Here is a 16,580-nt window from a genome sequence, read left to right as displayed (position 1 = left end):
ACGGCTTTGGAAAGCTACCTCAGAGGTTCTCTGGCCGCGTGCCAGAGTCATCCCCACATGGATACCCTCCAGGTGTGGTTCCTACCTGGATCCTGCAAACTGACTGATATGTCAGTGCCAGGCTGGCCATTTGTCCCATTTCATGATGATGCAGGAATGGCAAGAAGGTGGAAAAGGGCTAGAAACTATCCTCCAGCCTAGAGTGGGGTTCTCACTTCTACCCTGACATAATGGCGTCCGTACCACATGAAAGACCCTGACATTTCAGGTCCAGGTTATGCTTAGAGACCTAATAAAAACTCTGAAAAGCAGCCCTGCTTTCCTCCAGGTCCTGGAATTTCTCACCTCATGTCATCACTCCTGACTACCTGACATGTTTGGCTGAAGAAACCCAGAGATACCCGGCAGTATGACTCTGTCTTCTGTTCCTTCCATCCATGAAAAAATAAAAATGTCCCTATATGCATCATACATGTTCATGAATAAGATACGAACAGCTGAGTCAGGAGTTCAATATGATGGTTGCCGTAGTTACCTTTCTATCACTGTAATAAAACACCATGACCAAGGCAACTTGTAAAATAAGTATATTTATTTGGGGCTTGCAGTTTCAGAGATTAGAGTCCATGACCATCAGTATGGGGAGCATGGCAACAGACAGGTAAGAATAGTGCTGGAGCAGTAGCTAAGAGCTCACAGGCATGGGGGAAAGGGCGATACAGCAAGAGGGAGGGAGAGAGACTGGGGTGGTATGCATCTTTTAAAACTACAAAGCCTTCCCCCCACTCCCAGTGACACATCTCCTTCCAATAAGGCCACACCTTCTAATCCTTCCCAAATAGTTCCACCAATTTGAAACCAAATATTAACTGTATGAACCTATAGGGACCATTCTCACTCAAACCACCTCAGCTATGAACACCTGTCATCCCAGTACTATGGAGGCAAAGGCAAAAAGGGCAAAAGCTGATTTACGTATGAAATTTGAGGTTAGGGCTCATCCTAAGACCCAGTCTCCAAAACAATCAATCAAAGAAAATTCCCAGCAGACTCAGTTTCTGTAGCTGCCCCAATTTTTCCATAAGAATAAAACACATGCATGCCTGAAGCATCAAATGGGCATGATACATTTCTTGTGAGTTTGAAGTAAACATTCTTAAGCTAGCATCACATGATATAAAGAAAATAGGAACATTCACTGTTATAGGGAAAAAAAAGAACTCAATGTTTCCTTATTTCAAGAATCAGGTAAAAAAAAAAAAAAAAAAAACTATGGCAAGTGGAGTAGAACTGTATAAAAGCCCAAACAAACAAGCAAAAGGAATAAAAACCCACTTCTTTACTCTTCCTGTTTTTATTTAAAATTTTTAAAAAACTTTATTGATTCTTTATTTCACATCATGCACCCTAGTCCTATTCATTTCTTTGTCCTCTTATATCTGCCCTCTGTACATGCAGCACACACACACACACACACACACACACACACACACACACACACACAGAGAGAGAGAGAGAGAGAGAGAGAGAGAGAGAGAGAGAGAGAGACAAAATAAACATACAAACAAAAATAAAACAAAGCAAAGAAAACATCTCGCTGCGGAAGATGGAGTGAGTCACAGTCTGTCCTACAATATAACCACACATCTTCACTAGTGACTATTCATTTCAATGAGTCGCTGGTCTGGTCCAAAATCTCTGGCTTCTGTGATGCCATCAATATTGTCTCCTAACCTGGAATCCTCCTGGTAATCCTGTTGCTTCCCTGTGTCATGTGGATCCTGCTGCTTTGGGTCAGCAGGACTGGTACTTTCATGCCGATCCAGCAGTTCACAGTCATGTAGGTTTTGGAGTGGGCCAACTCAAAGCCCTGGATCTGGGCCTGTATGATAGCTGAGATGGTCAGCCAGCTGGCTGTCCCCTATCTGAACCACCAGGGTAAGCTCTCCAGAGCTGCTCTGACTAGGCCACCCAATGCTGACATCAGCAGGAGGCAGGGTCAGCACTCCTGGTCTCATGGCTCTCAAGCCAAGCTCACGCGAACCCATACTTCTAAAGCCAGCTCCACTGTGCTGCTCTGGTGAGGTGCGGGGCCCACTCTCCCAAAAGCTGCATCCAGTGAGAGGGTGGGCTAGCTCCCTGCTCTCATGACCTGGGAGCCAGCTCTCCCAACTATCAGGAGTCAAGGGGAGAAGAGCATCACCCCCATAGCCACTCCACTCTATGGCAGGTGAGTGGCAGGGCCAGCTCTTCCCCACTATTGCTTAAAAGGCTCCTGGGACCCCCCACCAGGGCCAGCTCAACTGTGTTGCCCAGACAAGATGAAGGGCCCACTACCCTGAGTGCTGCAGCTGGCAGGACACAGGGGCCAGCTCTCCTGTTGAAGGTTCTCTTAACCAATGAACCTGCGCAATGCACTGATAATGAAGCATTAGAACTGCAGGGTACCCTTCCTGGTATGACAGGCTCTGCTCAGACACCCTGTGTGCCCCCAGCTAAGGATTACAGACCACCATGTGGCCTCCCAACCCAACTTTCCTTTCCTCTTTTTAAAGTATGAGCATTTTGTCTGAATGTATGTATATGTACCAAGTGCACAGAGTGGCGTGAAGACCAGAAACGGATGTAAACTTCCTGGATCTGGAGTTTTAGGTGGTTCTGAGCTGCCATTTGAATACTGGCAAGCAAACACAAGTCCTTTGCAAGAATAGTAAGTGTAAACACTGAGCCATCTCTCCAGCCCCTGGATCACCTCAATTTTTTTTATTTGCTTGCACTAATTTGTGACTGATTACGTTTTTTATTTTAAAAAAATGCCTATCAAATACTCATTTAAACAAAGCTCCTAGTCAGACTCACCCAACCCTTCTGCTCCCACCGTCCTCAGCAGAACGTTCTGTAGTCTTCAGTTTGCCAGTGCATCAAACTAACCCCCACAGTGAGCTGGAGCTTCTCGGGCCTTTCCAGGGCATGCCTGTGGGGTTCTCAATGCCTAAAGGTAAGCTCTTCCACACGGGAGTTCTAGCCAGAAAGGGCACTGGCTCTCTGAGGATTTGAATATGGCACCACCCACTTCAGCCCTTAGAATGGATCTATGAGATGATTCCACTGCTCCGCCTCCAACTCCAGAGACCCCTGAGGATACAGCAGATCATCCTCAGAATGACTGATAAGTCTTTTCTCTCCCTTCCCAAGCGTGACTCCCAAGCAACCCCAGCAGCAGAATGCCAGGAAATATATGCCTCAGGGCCTGGTTCCAGAACATTCCTTCTAGAATGTGGGGAAAACCTTGCTACACGGTGGGCTGAAACCAGGAGCCTATGTGATGTACCCACAGTAATACCACTCCCAAGTGCACCACTGACACTCGACCAAGTCCATCTTTACCCTGGCCCCACACCCCCCATCAAGAAACAACCTGGGGCTCGGGGTAGCAGGAGTCAGAGAGGGAGAGCAATGGAGCATTCAGGGGCCTGGCTATGTGAGGACACAGTCAGCTTTGCTGCAGCCCAGGCTGCTTATGCTTCTCCCCATTTTGTTTACAGTTATTTTCATTCTCTTTTAAGGAATTGTGACACCACGCTTCAGCTTCTCTTTCCACTTCCTGCTTTTGACATGCAGCTCAATCCGTGGGGAGAGTCCTGCCAGCAAAAAACCCATTGTTTTCGTGACAGAAAATTACATGCCAACAAGTGACATTTAAATCCTGAATTTTAATCACTTGTCAAAAAGCGAAATGTATTTTTTTAAAAAATTTAATACAAGAGAGCAACGTGTCTGCTCATATAGACAAGAATGTTAAAACAAAGTGAAAGTGTTTTGTTCCTTAATGTATACATTTTTGTGTGTGGGTGCACAATTAAATTTCATTAACTTTTCTCCTCTGTGAGGAAAGGTGGGGAAGGCGGTGGGCATGCACTGTCAGCAACCAACACATCTCTGTGTAGCTGGAACACAGGGAATGTACCACCAATGCTGGTGTGACACAGTCCCCCAGGTAGATTGAGCCCTTGGATTCTGACTCCCTGACCCCAGAACTATCCTTATGACAGGTTAACCGAGATCAGGATGCCCACTGGTTGAGAACCCCCTCCCCCAGCAAGCGGCATGCTCCGCACCCTAGAGTATAGGTGGAGCCTGCATGATCAGGTCAAAAACCCTGAAAGGCCCAAGATGACTGAGTCAGATGGAGACTAGGTAAAACTAAGCAAGTCAGGTCACATGGTACTGCGTGAAGTATGCCAGGAGGGGGTTATATGGTGCTTCCGTTATCCACATGCATACCTGTACATTGTGCAGGTAAATGGGAATTACTGTGTACATATGCACATGCACAGTGTCTGTTCATATAGGTATGGTCCACTGTACGATGCCATGTGTATACTTGTAACTCTATAGGGGTATGCAATTTGTATGCAGCACCTATATACACAGGCATGTGCCCATGCCATGTCATATGTTTGTATGTGTAGCTGTGAGCATGAGTGCACGTGTATACACACATGTGTTTTCATTTTTGACATGTGTTTGGAATGTGCATACATGTGCACACAGCTCTTTGGGGGTGGGAGAAGCCAAGTGTAGCCGTGCTGCTCCTAAGGAGACAAGGTTATATAAAATGAAGTAAGAGACTCCTCACTTTCTAGACTTGTATCAACTCGGTATGCTTAGACTTCAAAAGTTCCTGCATATTCCCTTCCGGCCCTGTTACCTCTCTCACACGTGTTAGCAGCACGTAGTGTCTCACTGCAGCCTGGGACCCAGGGAAGCAACAGAGTTGAGACACATGTAGGGACCAGTGACCTGAAAGGTTCCTCGAGACTGCTGCCCACTACTTAGTAGAAATACACAGTCACGAGAAAATCTTGACAGGGGTTCCCACAAAGTCAGTTCTGGTTCTCTCAGTGTCTTTCCTATGGCCTATGTCATCTCCAGTATAGGCCTGCCATCTACAGACAATTAGGGGTCCCTTCTGGTTATTGAAACCAACACTCTTCCCATGTGTCCATCTGTGCCACAGTGACATGTGCTCCCCACATCCTTCTCTGATAGTAGCTTTAAGTGTACCTACATGATAGGAGACACAGTGAGAAAAGGCAGGATGGTGTGCTGGGTATAGAAACCAAGCAGAGCTTCAAGCTCAGAAAAAGTGTAGGAAGACAGCATCTCAGCTTGACCAGGTCAGAGTCCTCTCTCCTAAACTCTCTCACGTGCTCCCCTTTCCCTTTAACTTGGATTTGTTTATAATAGGTTGGGCTAATGTGAATACAGGTTGCACACACTGCCAGCCATACCAGGAAGTGTTAGACTGGTCAGAGACCATGGTGGCTTTCTGTACTATCCAGAAGGAACCAGTTGTCTATAAGTAGCAAAAACCATGCACCTACAGCCTGGAAACATGCCCATAGTAGAGGAGTCTCAGGAGCTAAGTTCCATCCCTACAAAAAGACAGGTTCAGTCTACTGTGTGGAAAGCCATCAGCTAAGAAAAAGGCCATCTGTTTACCATCAAAGGAACGTCCTTCTCTTCTCAGGAGACAGCATGAAGGGAGAAAAGCAAACTTGGAAAGTGAAGTATGCTCCAGTGATCAGTCTTCTCAGTGTTACCAAATCCATCACCACCAAGTCCATATCTGTACCTCCCCTGCCTGCTCATGACCTGCTCTAACCTTTTCCTTACACCTCTCCCTATATTCACAGACATGCCTAGATTTGCGCCTGCACCCATATCTGAATCTTCAGCTTCAACATCCACACGCATAACCAAACCAGAGAAGCTATTCCTGACTCTATACGCATTAGTCAGGGTTCACGAGACACAGAACTACTAAGGAGGAGGAAGGGGGAACTTATAACAGGAATTACCTCGCAGATTCCTATGGCAATAGACTGGAGCTCCAGAAAAGCTGATGATGTGACTCTGAGACCAGAAGGGAAGCTGGGAAGCTGCTAGGATGGATGAGTCCAAAGGCTGGAGACTCTAAAGATCTAATATCACTGGCAGAGTATTCCAGCACCAGCAAACAGGAACTCTAATTTCCTCTGGGCAGGCACAAGCCAACTGATGGTGCTACCCCCCACACAATACCAACTTGACGACAGACATGCCCAGAAGTGACACTTTACCAGCTATCTACATATCCCTTAATCTAGTCACCTTGTCACATGAAATCACCCAATATGCTCCGATAGGAGGTTTGAACTATAACCCCATTCGCAGATGTTTAACTCTAAGACATGACACCCAGTACACTGTACCTCACGAGACTGGGTGTCACCTTGTGAATCTTTTAGCTTTATGTGTTTACAAAGCATCGTGATGTCCTATCCCCTTAACGATGTTTTCGCTTTGGGAATCATCCATGCTTAAGGACTCACTGGACTATGAGAACTTTAGCTGGCTCAGCCCCCTGGCCTGCTTTCCCATACTCAAGACCCTCTCCTTTCTGGAATGAGCATTTCCTATTGGCCATCACAGCCTTCCCTATGTACAGACTTACAGAGCGGGGAACTTGCTGTGTCATTATAATCCAGGAAAATGGTAACAGGAGAAATAGCAGTGCATCAGCCACTAGGAATCCTCCTGAGTTTCATTTACTGACAGACACACCCAGGATCTGACTTCTACTGAATCTGTGGTGCCAAAGCAATGGTAGTGACAGGCCTGGAGTCTATCCCAGATGACAGACACGATCTGATGTCCTTCCAGACCTGCCAAAGCATCTGGGTGAGAACCTTGAGTCAACCATTTTTATGCCCACACTAGGGCTGCACCAGATGAACGAATCATTACAGTTGAAGAAAGAACTAGAATATATGCTCATCCCATGAAAAATAGAGTAGCTTTTCTGGCATTCAACCTTAAAGAATTAATCAAGAGTTAATCAAGAATTGCTGCACACCTGAGCCTCACCTAGGAAAGACATTGCTGCTAACCAGAGGCACAGGAAAGACATTGTTGCTGGTCTGAAATATAGGGTCCATGAGTGTGCTCATGTCAACCACATGTACTCCCTCTGGACTTCTGACCCTTACACATTCTTCCAAGGCTTCCTATTAAGGCCCTACAGATTTCTTCCACCCATAGCAAGCACTTCAACAAACTTTAGTTTGATTCCTGGAGGAGTATCTTCATTCTTGAAACTTCTAGGGCCTGTATTTACCCTGCTGAATTGAGTTGTTGTACTTTCCCATTGACTTTGATCATAAGACACAGTTAACAGTAAGAGACACCCTAAGTATCCCCTGTACTCCAGACACAATCTTCCTTACCTCCACTGTAAAAGGCAATCCAATTTCCCACTGGCAATCCAGATCAATCACCCTTCCTCATACTATTATTCCTTTTTGAGCCTATTGGCTCAAGGGTACCAGAAACCCAAAGTGGCCAGGAGGAATTCTGAGCTTCTCATTTGCCGTGTTTCCTGGCAGCAATATTTCTCTCAGAGCCACACCTCATAGACCAGCAGAACCTAAGGTAATGGTAACAGGAAGCAAAAATTTTTCACTAGAAGTTTGTAAATGGAACCATTTTCATATCTTCTCTTTAATTCGTATATTTATGAATCATAGCTATAGAAGTTATAGTACCATATATTGGATGCTGATTCACAGCATATACACTTTTAAGAATAACTCTTCCCTAGCCCTCCAAGCTACTACCACCTAATTGATAGTGTAACTGTGTTTTTAAGAGGTCATTCAATTGTTCCATCAGGACAGCTGCTTCAGGATGGTGGGGAACACGGAAGACCTGTGGATCCTATGATCATGGGCCCACACTTCTCTGGATATGAAGTAAGAGCCACCTGGAATACCATGTGGATAGGTGTTCTCTAAGTCCAGGATGGTAATATTGGTAGAAGAGTTATGTTCAGGAAAGGCAAATCGATAACCTGAATAAGCATTTATTCCAACAAGGACAAAGCATTATTCTTCCCATGAAAGAAGTGATCAAGACAGTGGAGCAGGTAACTGTTAAGTCGTTCCAGTAAATGGCACTTATTGGGGAGGGGGTGAGGACTCGGTGTTTATCTTTGCAGATGGCAGATCTATCACTAAGCAGTAGTTGTAGCCATGTCAGCACCTGTGATTGGAAGCCCATGTTAAGCCCATGAATAACTTCCATCTCTGCCACCATGGCCATTTTGTTTATGGGCCCATTGAGCAATGACAGGGATGGCTGGAGAAAGAGGCTGACTGTCCAGAGAACAGATTGTCCTATCTACATGATTATTGAACTCCTCTTCTGAATTTATCTTTTGATGAACATTTTTATGGGATATAATTATCCTTGCATCCTTTTTCCATTCAAAAATGTCTAACCACATACTTTGCTCCAGGTGTCTTTCTCACAGATTTTCCAATCATGCTCTTTCCAAGTCTCTGAGCATCCAGCCAATCCCTTGGCTGCAGTACATAAATCAGTAAACAATTACACATCTGATCATTTTTTTCTTCCAAGAAAAATGTATGACCATGTGTACTGCCTGAAGTTCTGCCCAGTGTGATGATTTCCTTGTGCCAGTGTCTTTCATAGTTGTTCCAGAAAGTGGTTGCAACACTATAGCTATCCAATTCTCGGTGATGCCAATATAACTTAAAGAACCATCAGTACAACAGGACCTAGAATTCTTTTCCTCAGTCACCTGATCATAAGGCATGCCCAATGAGGCATGCTTTGGAGTAAAGAGCATTGAACAGGAGTGGAAACCAGAGGTATTTGGGAAATTTCTTCATGTAACTTATTTGTGCACTCAGGACCTATTCAGGCCCCATTATATATATATATATATATATATATATATATATATATATATATATATATATATATATACATATACATATACCAATTCCATTTGATAATGGATCTCTGCCGTGCACATTCTAACTTATGGTTAGTACACAGGTAATACCCAGCTCATGATGAGCAGCTCATGTCTCAGGATAACTTGGTGACCCATTGTCAAACATTCTGTTTCCACTAAGACCCAGTATCAAGCCAAGATCTGTCCCTCGCAGGGAGAATAGTTGGCTTGAGGCTAAAACTGTAGGGGTTCACAATCCCAAGGATCTCCTCTGTAAGTCACACACAGGGCCTGGCAAAGGCTTCAGAAAGCATGCCTATATGCCACCGACACCTCAACTATCATCAGATCTTCTGGATGGCTTTGTTCAAGTGCTAGAGTGCACAGCAGCATGGACCTGTTAGAGATCCTGTTTCAGGCCCCACACAAGACCAGTAGCTTTTCAAGTCATGAGGTATGTGAGCTAGAGTAACATGTCCAAGTGAGGAATGTCTTGCCTGTAGAAGCCAATAGGTCCACTAAGCACTGTAGTTCTTTCTTGATGGAATGGGGAGCTAGGTACAATAACATATCTTTCACTTTGAAAGGAACATTGCTGCATGCCCCACACTGCTGATTGCCTAGAAATTTCACAGAGATAAAAGGCCCTTGCATTTTAGTTGGGTTTATTTCTTTTGATGCACACATGTGTTATCAACAAGCCCAAGCAGTTGCCGTCTCTTGCTCACTTAGTCCAACCAACATACTGTCAATGTCAATCTAGACTAGTGTAATATTTTGCAGAAGACACAATCAGCCTCCCTTCTAACTAAATCATGACACAGGATAGGAGAATCACCACAGTCTTGAGATAAAGTTGTAAAGTAATACTGTCAGATGAATGCAACTTCTTTCTGGTCATCCTTTTCTACAGGCATCAAGAAAAAGGTATTTATTAGATCAATAGTGGCAGACCATGTACCCGGAGATGTGTTAATCTGTTCAAGTAATGACACCACATCTGATATGGCAGCTACACTGTGAGTTACTGCTTGATTTTCAACAGTCAGTTGTAATTCCCCATGACCCATCTGTTTTCAGTAGAGGTCAAATGAATAGTTAAAGGAATATTTTGTGGGAGCCACCACCCCTTCATCATTCAAGTCCTTGATGGTGGCACCAATTTATGTGATTCCTCCCGGGATATGATAATATTTTTGGTTGACTATTTTCCTTAGTAGAGGCAACACCCAGGCATTCCATTTGGCCCATCCAGCCATAATATCCCTTACTCCACAGGTCAGGAAACCACTGTGGTAATTCTGCCTTCTAAGCAAATCTGCCCCAAGGATCCATTCTGAGATTGGGGAAATAATGTTCGGGAACCACTTCACCTACTGTGGGTCACACTTTAGCCAAAACTCCACTAATCACTTGGTCTCCATAAGTCCCTAGTTTTACTGGAGGTCCACAATGTTTTTGAAAACTTCCAGAATCGGTGTCAACTTAGAGCCTGTATTAAATAGACCCTGAGAAGCCTGAATTTTTCTCCTTTTCCCTGGTGTATTTTTAAGAGACCATAGATACCCTGAGGGAGGATGGAAGAAAGAATAACAGGGTTTTTAGCAAGGTCCTTCCTCAGAGGTACCTGGTGATCACTTGATTTAAAGTATCTGGGTCTAAAAACTGGCCCAGGTCTGGAAATTGTTCTAGATCCCCTATTACTATGAATCAGAATATAACCTTTCTTTGTCAAGAATTTTTCTGCTTATACAGATTGGACAGAAATATAATAGACCTTTTATCTATTTCATTTCTGGAAATATGATAGTTGATTAGCTAGCCCCAAAGGTCCACACAAGTCATTCCCTCATAAAAAAAAATCACTTTGCCTGAGCTGCCTATTTCAAGTTAGGCTATTATAGGCATTGCTTTTCCTGGGAAACCAATTATAATAAATATACTTATTCACCTTGCCCATGGTGATTCAATGCTGACACCCGAACTCTGCTACTCCAGATCCCAATTAAACCATTGCATCTAGTCCAGCCAATTAAGAAACAGTATCTCTAACTATAAGATCTTTCGCGAGGAACAGAGAAATGACAAAACCCTTCAGATGTGCTGGTGCCCCTTGCACCATCTTGCATCTTAGAGAATTAGTGAAGGTCATGTCTTCTGGGCCTTCCATTGCAGAGAATTAGGTTTTACACAGCGTACTCACTCCAACAGTTCAATTTCCTGAAGACCTAAAAATTCCCTTCATCAGCACTAAGCTGAGATAATTCTGACTAATCCTGCTCCTTTTTAGAAGGCCATCTTTTGACAAAGTCTTCAACCAATCAACCATATAAACTTTTGACATCTTTTAAAACTATTCAAGCTTCCATATGAAATCTAGACTCTCCATTCTGTGGCCAATATCAAATAACTGGGCCTGATCCAGCTATTCCTTCCAGCATTACACATACCTTTGAAACTTGTTTCTACACATATTCCCTGGACTTCTGCCTGAGTGGGTTGACAAACTCATTATACTCCTTAGTAATATGGTTCTCCTACTCATAGACTATACCTTCTGCTTCCCCTCTAGCAGCCTGTTCGGCCTTAAGCTGGTTATAGGTCTATAGGCAACTACTGGTGGACCTCAAGAGACATCAACATTTTCTTGCCTGGCATTTCCTTCAGGGGAGGTCACTGCCTGTTTAAAAATTCATGATTAAGTGGCACAGTCAATGGTGAGGAAGACAATTCTGCAGCGGAGGGAAGTGGGGTTGCATTCTCTGCTAATGGCAGAAAGATTACTTCCTTGTGTGACATAAACCCTTAAGATTCTTAGGGTTCAAAATCCTCAGCCTCATTAGGTCCTCCAACATGTTTCCATGTCAAATTCATGGGAACCCACTCTTTTCCAACCAGTGCTATTATGTTAACCAACAACACACTTTGAGACTAAGACTCACTGTTGCTGTGCCATAGTGACCCATAAAAGACATTCTCCCATGCCACAACAACACTGACTAGTTATGAGCCTGCCTTGTAACTGCAAAGGTCCATGTTCCTGACCAGATATGACAGTATCAATAAACTATGGGCATAAACAATTGTTTCGAATGCAATTTGACAGGCACATCATATCAATTTAGCAGTAACAGTGACCTCTGACCTCTTCCCTATGCCCTGTAACCTCAGCAGCCATGGGCTGTTACCTTGACTTGAAGCATTAAATACAGGTCTCCTCCTATGGAGGAGACCTTAAGTCCAATCAGAAAGCCGCTGGCTGAATCCTAGTAGAAATGGCATTATTACAATAGACAGCATATATTGGCATGCAGATATTATTAATATACTTTGTCTATAGATGAGCAGGACTACTAGTAATAATTCTCTCCCAAAACACTACAAAACATCTTCTAGAACTATGAATGCTAGACAGCAGGCACAAAACTTTCATCTCAGCCTCAGCTTGATTTTTCCTTATCTTATAACCAGAATATGTTTGGTTTTAAGCAATAGTTTTAAAGAAAAACAGGGCCATTTCTCACCTGTATTTGTGATGTTTCCTAGTCTAGAAGGCCCTGGTTCAACTCTTGTTTTCTTGGGGGTACTCTCACAAGAACTCAGAAGTCCCCTCACAGGATTCCAATCCTGGACCATGTTCTGACATGCCCCCACGGGAGAACTGTATACAGAATGTTCTAGGTGATGATAGCTGTTCACCTCCATTAGTTTGATTCTTTGGGCATGCAGCATTCCATTTCCATACCTATTTTCTGATGCTGGTTATTCCTGAAGCTCTTGAGGACCATCAAGATCATAGCCCACCATGTCTCAGTACCCACTCAAACCTAAACATTGTGCATATTGGTTAAGGGACCAATCAATCTATGACTCAGAGTAGAGTTTTTGGTTGCTTGAGAGGATTATCATTTTAAAGTAACTTTGTTCATCATGTTAAGGAAGTAGCTATGGGAGTTTCTGACCGACAAGATAACCATTCTCCACAGGCAGGTGGAACTCAGTGAGTCTGCGGCCAGTCTGGTCTACATAGTGAGTTCCAGGGCAGCCAGGGTTATAGAAAGGAAGGAAGGAAGGAAGGAAGGAAGGAAGGAAGGAAGGAAGGAAGGAAGGAAGGAAGGAAGGAAGGAAGGAAGATAGATAGATAGATAGATAGATAGATAGATAGATAGATAGATAGATAGATAGATAGATAGATAGATCTTTTGGCTGCCCTAATAAATATGTGATCAAAATTTAACACCTCATCCTAACAGGAGGTTTCTCCTTTTATCTTTATAAACAGTCATTTTCCTATGGGCCACATTGGTCTCACTATCTAGAGAGAGTCCTTGTCCCCTGGGACAAATATCCCTACTCTCTCCCTATCTCCCTCCTCCTCTAACTCCTGTCTTTGTCTCTTCTTCCCTGCCCTCTGTCCCTCTGGGGGAAATAAATCTCCTTTGTGCTGGTGTTGGAGTGTCATGTGCCAACACCAGTCCCCTTCACTGATGCTCTGACTGGGATTGGCCATTAATGACCCCAAATCCCCATCCTTTATCCTTTATCACATATTCCAGCAGACACTTAAACATTTCAGCCTTACTTAATAAAGGATACCTCTGTAAAAATAGGTGTTTGGGTATGGGTTGTGCCTAATTCAGATCTCTGTGTAAGGATCCCTTCATTAGGCTGATGCATGGATTACCCAGTAACACCCCACCACACACAACAACTCATATTCCAGCCCTCACTCTACCTATCCGAAATAGTCCCTGGGTTATCAGGTTACAGCCACTGAGTGTCTTGTGTTGTCATTCTGTCCTATTGGATGGGGGATATTATATCCTACCTCAGCCATCACTAGTTATAGGGGACTCCAACAGACTAGCTAGGTACATTTTGTTCAGTCTGGTTTGATTGTGGGCCACCCCAATCCAAAGCTCCCCCTTCTACTAAATACCTGTTGACAAGTCCCCAAATTCTTAGACCCTCAGACTTCAGACCCATTGGGGGCTTTCGCTTGATGATAGTGTATGGATGATAACCCCCCAGCCTAGAGATCTTGGTTTTGGCCTTTCAAGATACAGGGGATATCTGGTCTCTTGACCACTAAGGGTGAGGTTCTGCTCCCCTCCATGCCAACTGACTTGCTTTTAGGATGTCTCCTCTAGAATTTCAAATGATCAAACTCTCAACCATCACATCTCATAAACTCATCCACTGTAGTGCCAGCCTAGGTCCCTATAATCCACTAGATAATTAGTCTAAATGGCTGCCCAATGTCTCTCTGAATCCTAACATTCAGGATCCTACAACTTTGGTGAGTATACAGGAAAATGTTAAGTGGTCCTGTATGTCTCTGCTTTTTCCTTTCTCTGCTCCAGGTTTTCCTTGAATGTCTTCTGCTCACCATCTCATGTCCTCTTTGCTCTTAAGTCCTTGGCCCTTTCCCCTGACACTTCTCCTCCTTATACTGAAACTATCCTTCAGCCAAACTGATGGACAAGCCACACCCCTCCTCATCACTTACCTTCCCCACAATCTACTACCCTCTCCAATCCACTCTCCACCTGAGTTTCATTAAGATTAGAAAAATGAGCCTGTGTCCTCAGGCCCCACCACCGCTCAATCCAGTTTGCCTCTAGTCACACACACACACACACACACACACACACACACACACACACACACACCTGTTTTCAGACCTCTTCACACTCACTCTAGCGAAACTCTTCTAAGGCCCTGCCTCCATCCTGCCCCTTAAAAAAGTAGCAGATGTATAAGGCCCTACTTGTATTTATGTCTCCCTTAGTGAACTTGTCCAGGCTGAAAACATTTGGGTTCTTTTACCTCAGACCCCAACACCTTCATCAAGCAGTTCCAATATCTAACCCAGTCCTACCTTGCCTTTCATGAACTCTATGTGATCCCCAGATGGTCAGCAATTCCTTATGACCTACTTTTTTGCCCGGTCATACTCAGGCATAAAAGTCAAACTTAAACACTTACAATGAGGAACACTTACACTCCAGGCCGAGGCCCTGGCCCTGGTATTCAAAGTCTTTCACAACCATAGTAAGCAAAACCACAAACACAATTAGTAACACTTGACTAAGGCCCTCCAGCAAATGACTGGACTGTCACATCAGAAGGAGCCACTAGGACCTTGTTTAAATGTGAAAAGAAAGACCACTGTGCCTATCCAAATCCTCACAAGCCTACTCAGGCTTGCTCAAAGTGTCCATAACAGGGCCATTGGGCATTGACTACCCTCAGGGCACTACCCTCACGGTCATCCAGCCTTTCAGCACCCAGCTGGACCTGCTGAGCCTGGTACATTAGGACTGATAGGAGCCAGGATCTGCTAGTAACCTAACTGAACCTATGTCAATTATTCTCCAGTAGCCTAGGGTCTCAATGTTTCTGTCCCATCACCACATCACATTCCTCTTAGACACTGGACCACTTTCTCAGTCCTGTGAGAATTCTAGGGTCCTACTCACTCCTCCCCTTCATCCATAGTCAGAGAACATGGCCAGCCCTCCAGACCTCTCCAGACTCTTCTCGTAATCTGTTCCTTCAAAGGCTTTTCATTTTCTTCCTTCTCATACCCTCATGTCTCATTCTCTTGTGAGGAATGTATGTCCTTTCCAAAATTGGTATTACTTTTACCTTCTACCATGGCAATACCCCCAGGATAACGCCTGTGTCCCTTCGTTTCCCTCCTTGACTTTCACTTTCACACACACCCTCTTTTAAAATCCCCAAAACTCTCTTATCCCCTGCCTCCTCCTTTACTCAGTCCCACTGTGTGGGAAACCTTCTCCTCTTGTCTTGCTGCACATCATAAGCCTCTTATATTAGTATCAAAGTTCTTTCTGCCTACATTTCCAAATCTCAGTATCCCCTACCCTTATCTTGCCCCCAAGGCCTCAAACTTCTCATTCAGTCTCTGTTATCCAGTTTCTACACCCCCACCTCTTCACCTTAAAATATTCCCATACTGGCAGCTTAAAAAAAACCTGATGGTACTTTTTGCTTGGTCCAGGACCTATTCTCCATTAATGCTATTGTTATCCCTATTCACACTGTGATCCCTAACCCTTACACATCCTATCCTGTATTCCAGACATTACTCAGTTTTCAGTCCTAGACCCTAAAGATGTTTTTTCTCTCAATGCCCCTAAATACCCATTCTCAAAATCTTTTGCCTTTACTTGGACAGACCCTGATACCTAGAAATCCCTTCCACTAACCTAGACTGTCCTCCCCGAAGGATTCAGAGATAATCATCTTCTCTTTGGCCAGGCACTCACTACAGACTTGGCCTGCATTTCCCCTTTCCCGCCTACCTGCTTCAATATGTAGATGACCTCCTTTACAGTCTTTTCCTCTCCAACAGCCAATCAGACACTGACTTACTCTCCAATTTCCTTGGCTCCAGGGGTACTGGGTCATCCCTTCCAAAGCTCAACTGTCCTAGATTCAAGTCACCAATCTTGAATTCTCTCTCAAGCCAACCCAGAGACTCCTCACTCTAGACCACTTTACTCATTTCCACTTCTTGTCTCTGCCTTCATGGCCAACTTCCTCTGCTCATAGACCCACAAATGCTCACTCCTGTTATATACCCCATACCAAGCCATTTCTGGATCTCTTCCGTCCTCCTACCCATAAATAAGTCCTTAAACTTAACACATTCTCCAGCCCTCTGCCTTCCAGATCTATACAAACCTTTCCATCCCTACACTTCCAAAGCACATAAACTCTTCCTAGGACCAGCGTTTGCCCCTGT

General features: G+C 44.2%; 1 protein-coding gene across 10 annotated transcripts in view; it reads right to left on the bottom strand.

Annotated features, from left to right (window-relative positions):
- The window catches only part of Ptprn2 (protein tyrosine phosphatase, receptor type N2), a 744,317-nt gene that overhangs the window by 536,399 nt on the left and 191,338 nt on the right, over nt 1-16,580 (bottom strand).

Source organism: Rattus norvegicus, chromosome 6, assembly GCF_021556685.1.
Source record: "Rattus norvegicus strain SHRSP/BbbUtx chromosome 6, alternate assembly SHRSP_T2T, whole genome shotgun sequence".
NCBI classification, from domain to species: Eukaryota; Metazoa; Chordata; class Mammalia; order Rodentia; family Muridae; genus Rattus; species Rattus norvegicus.
The sequence above is the reverse complement of the archived record's forward strand: the minus strand, read 5'-3'. Positions and strand labels throughout refer to the sequence as shown.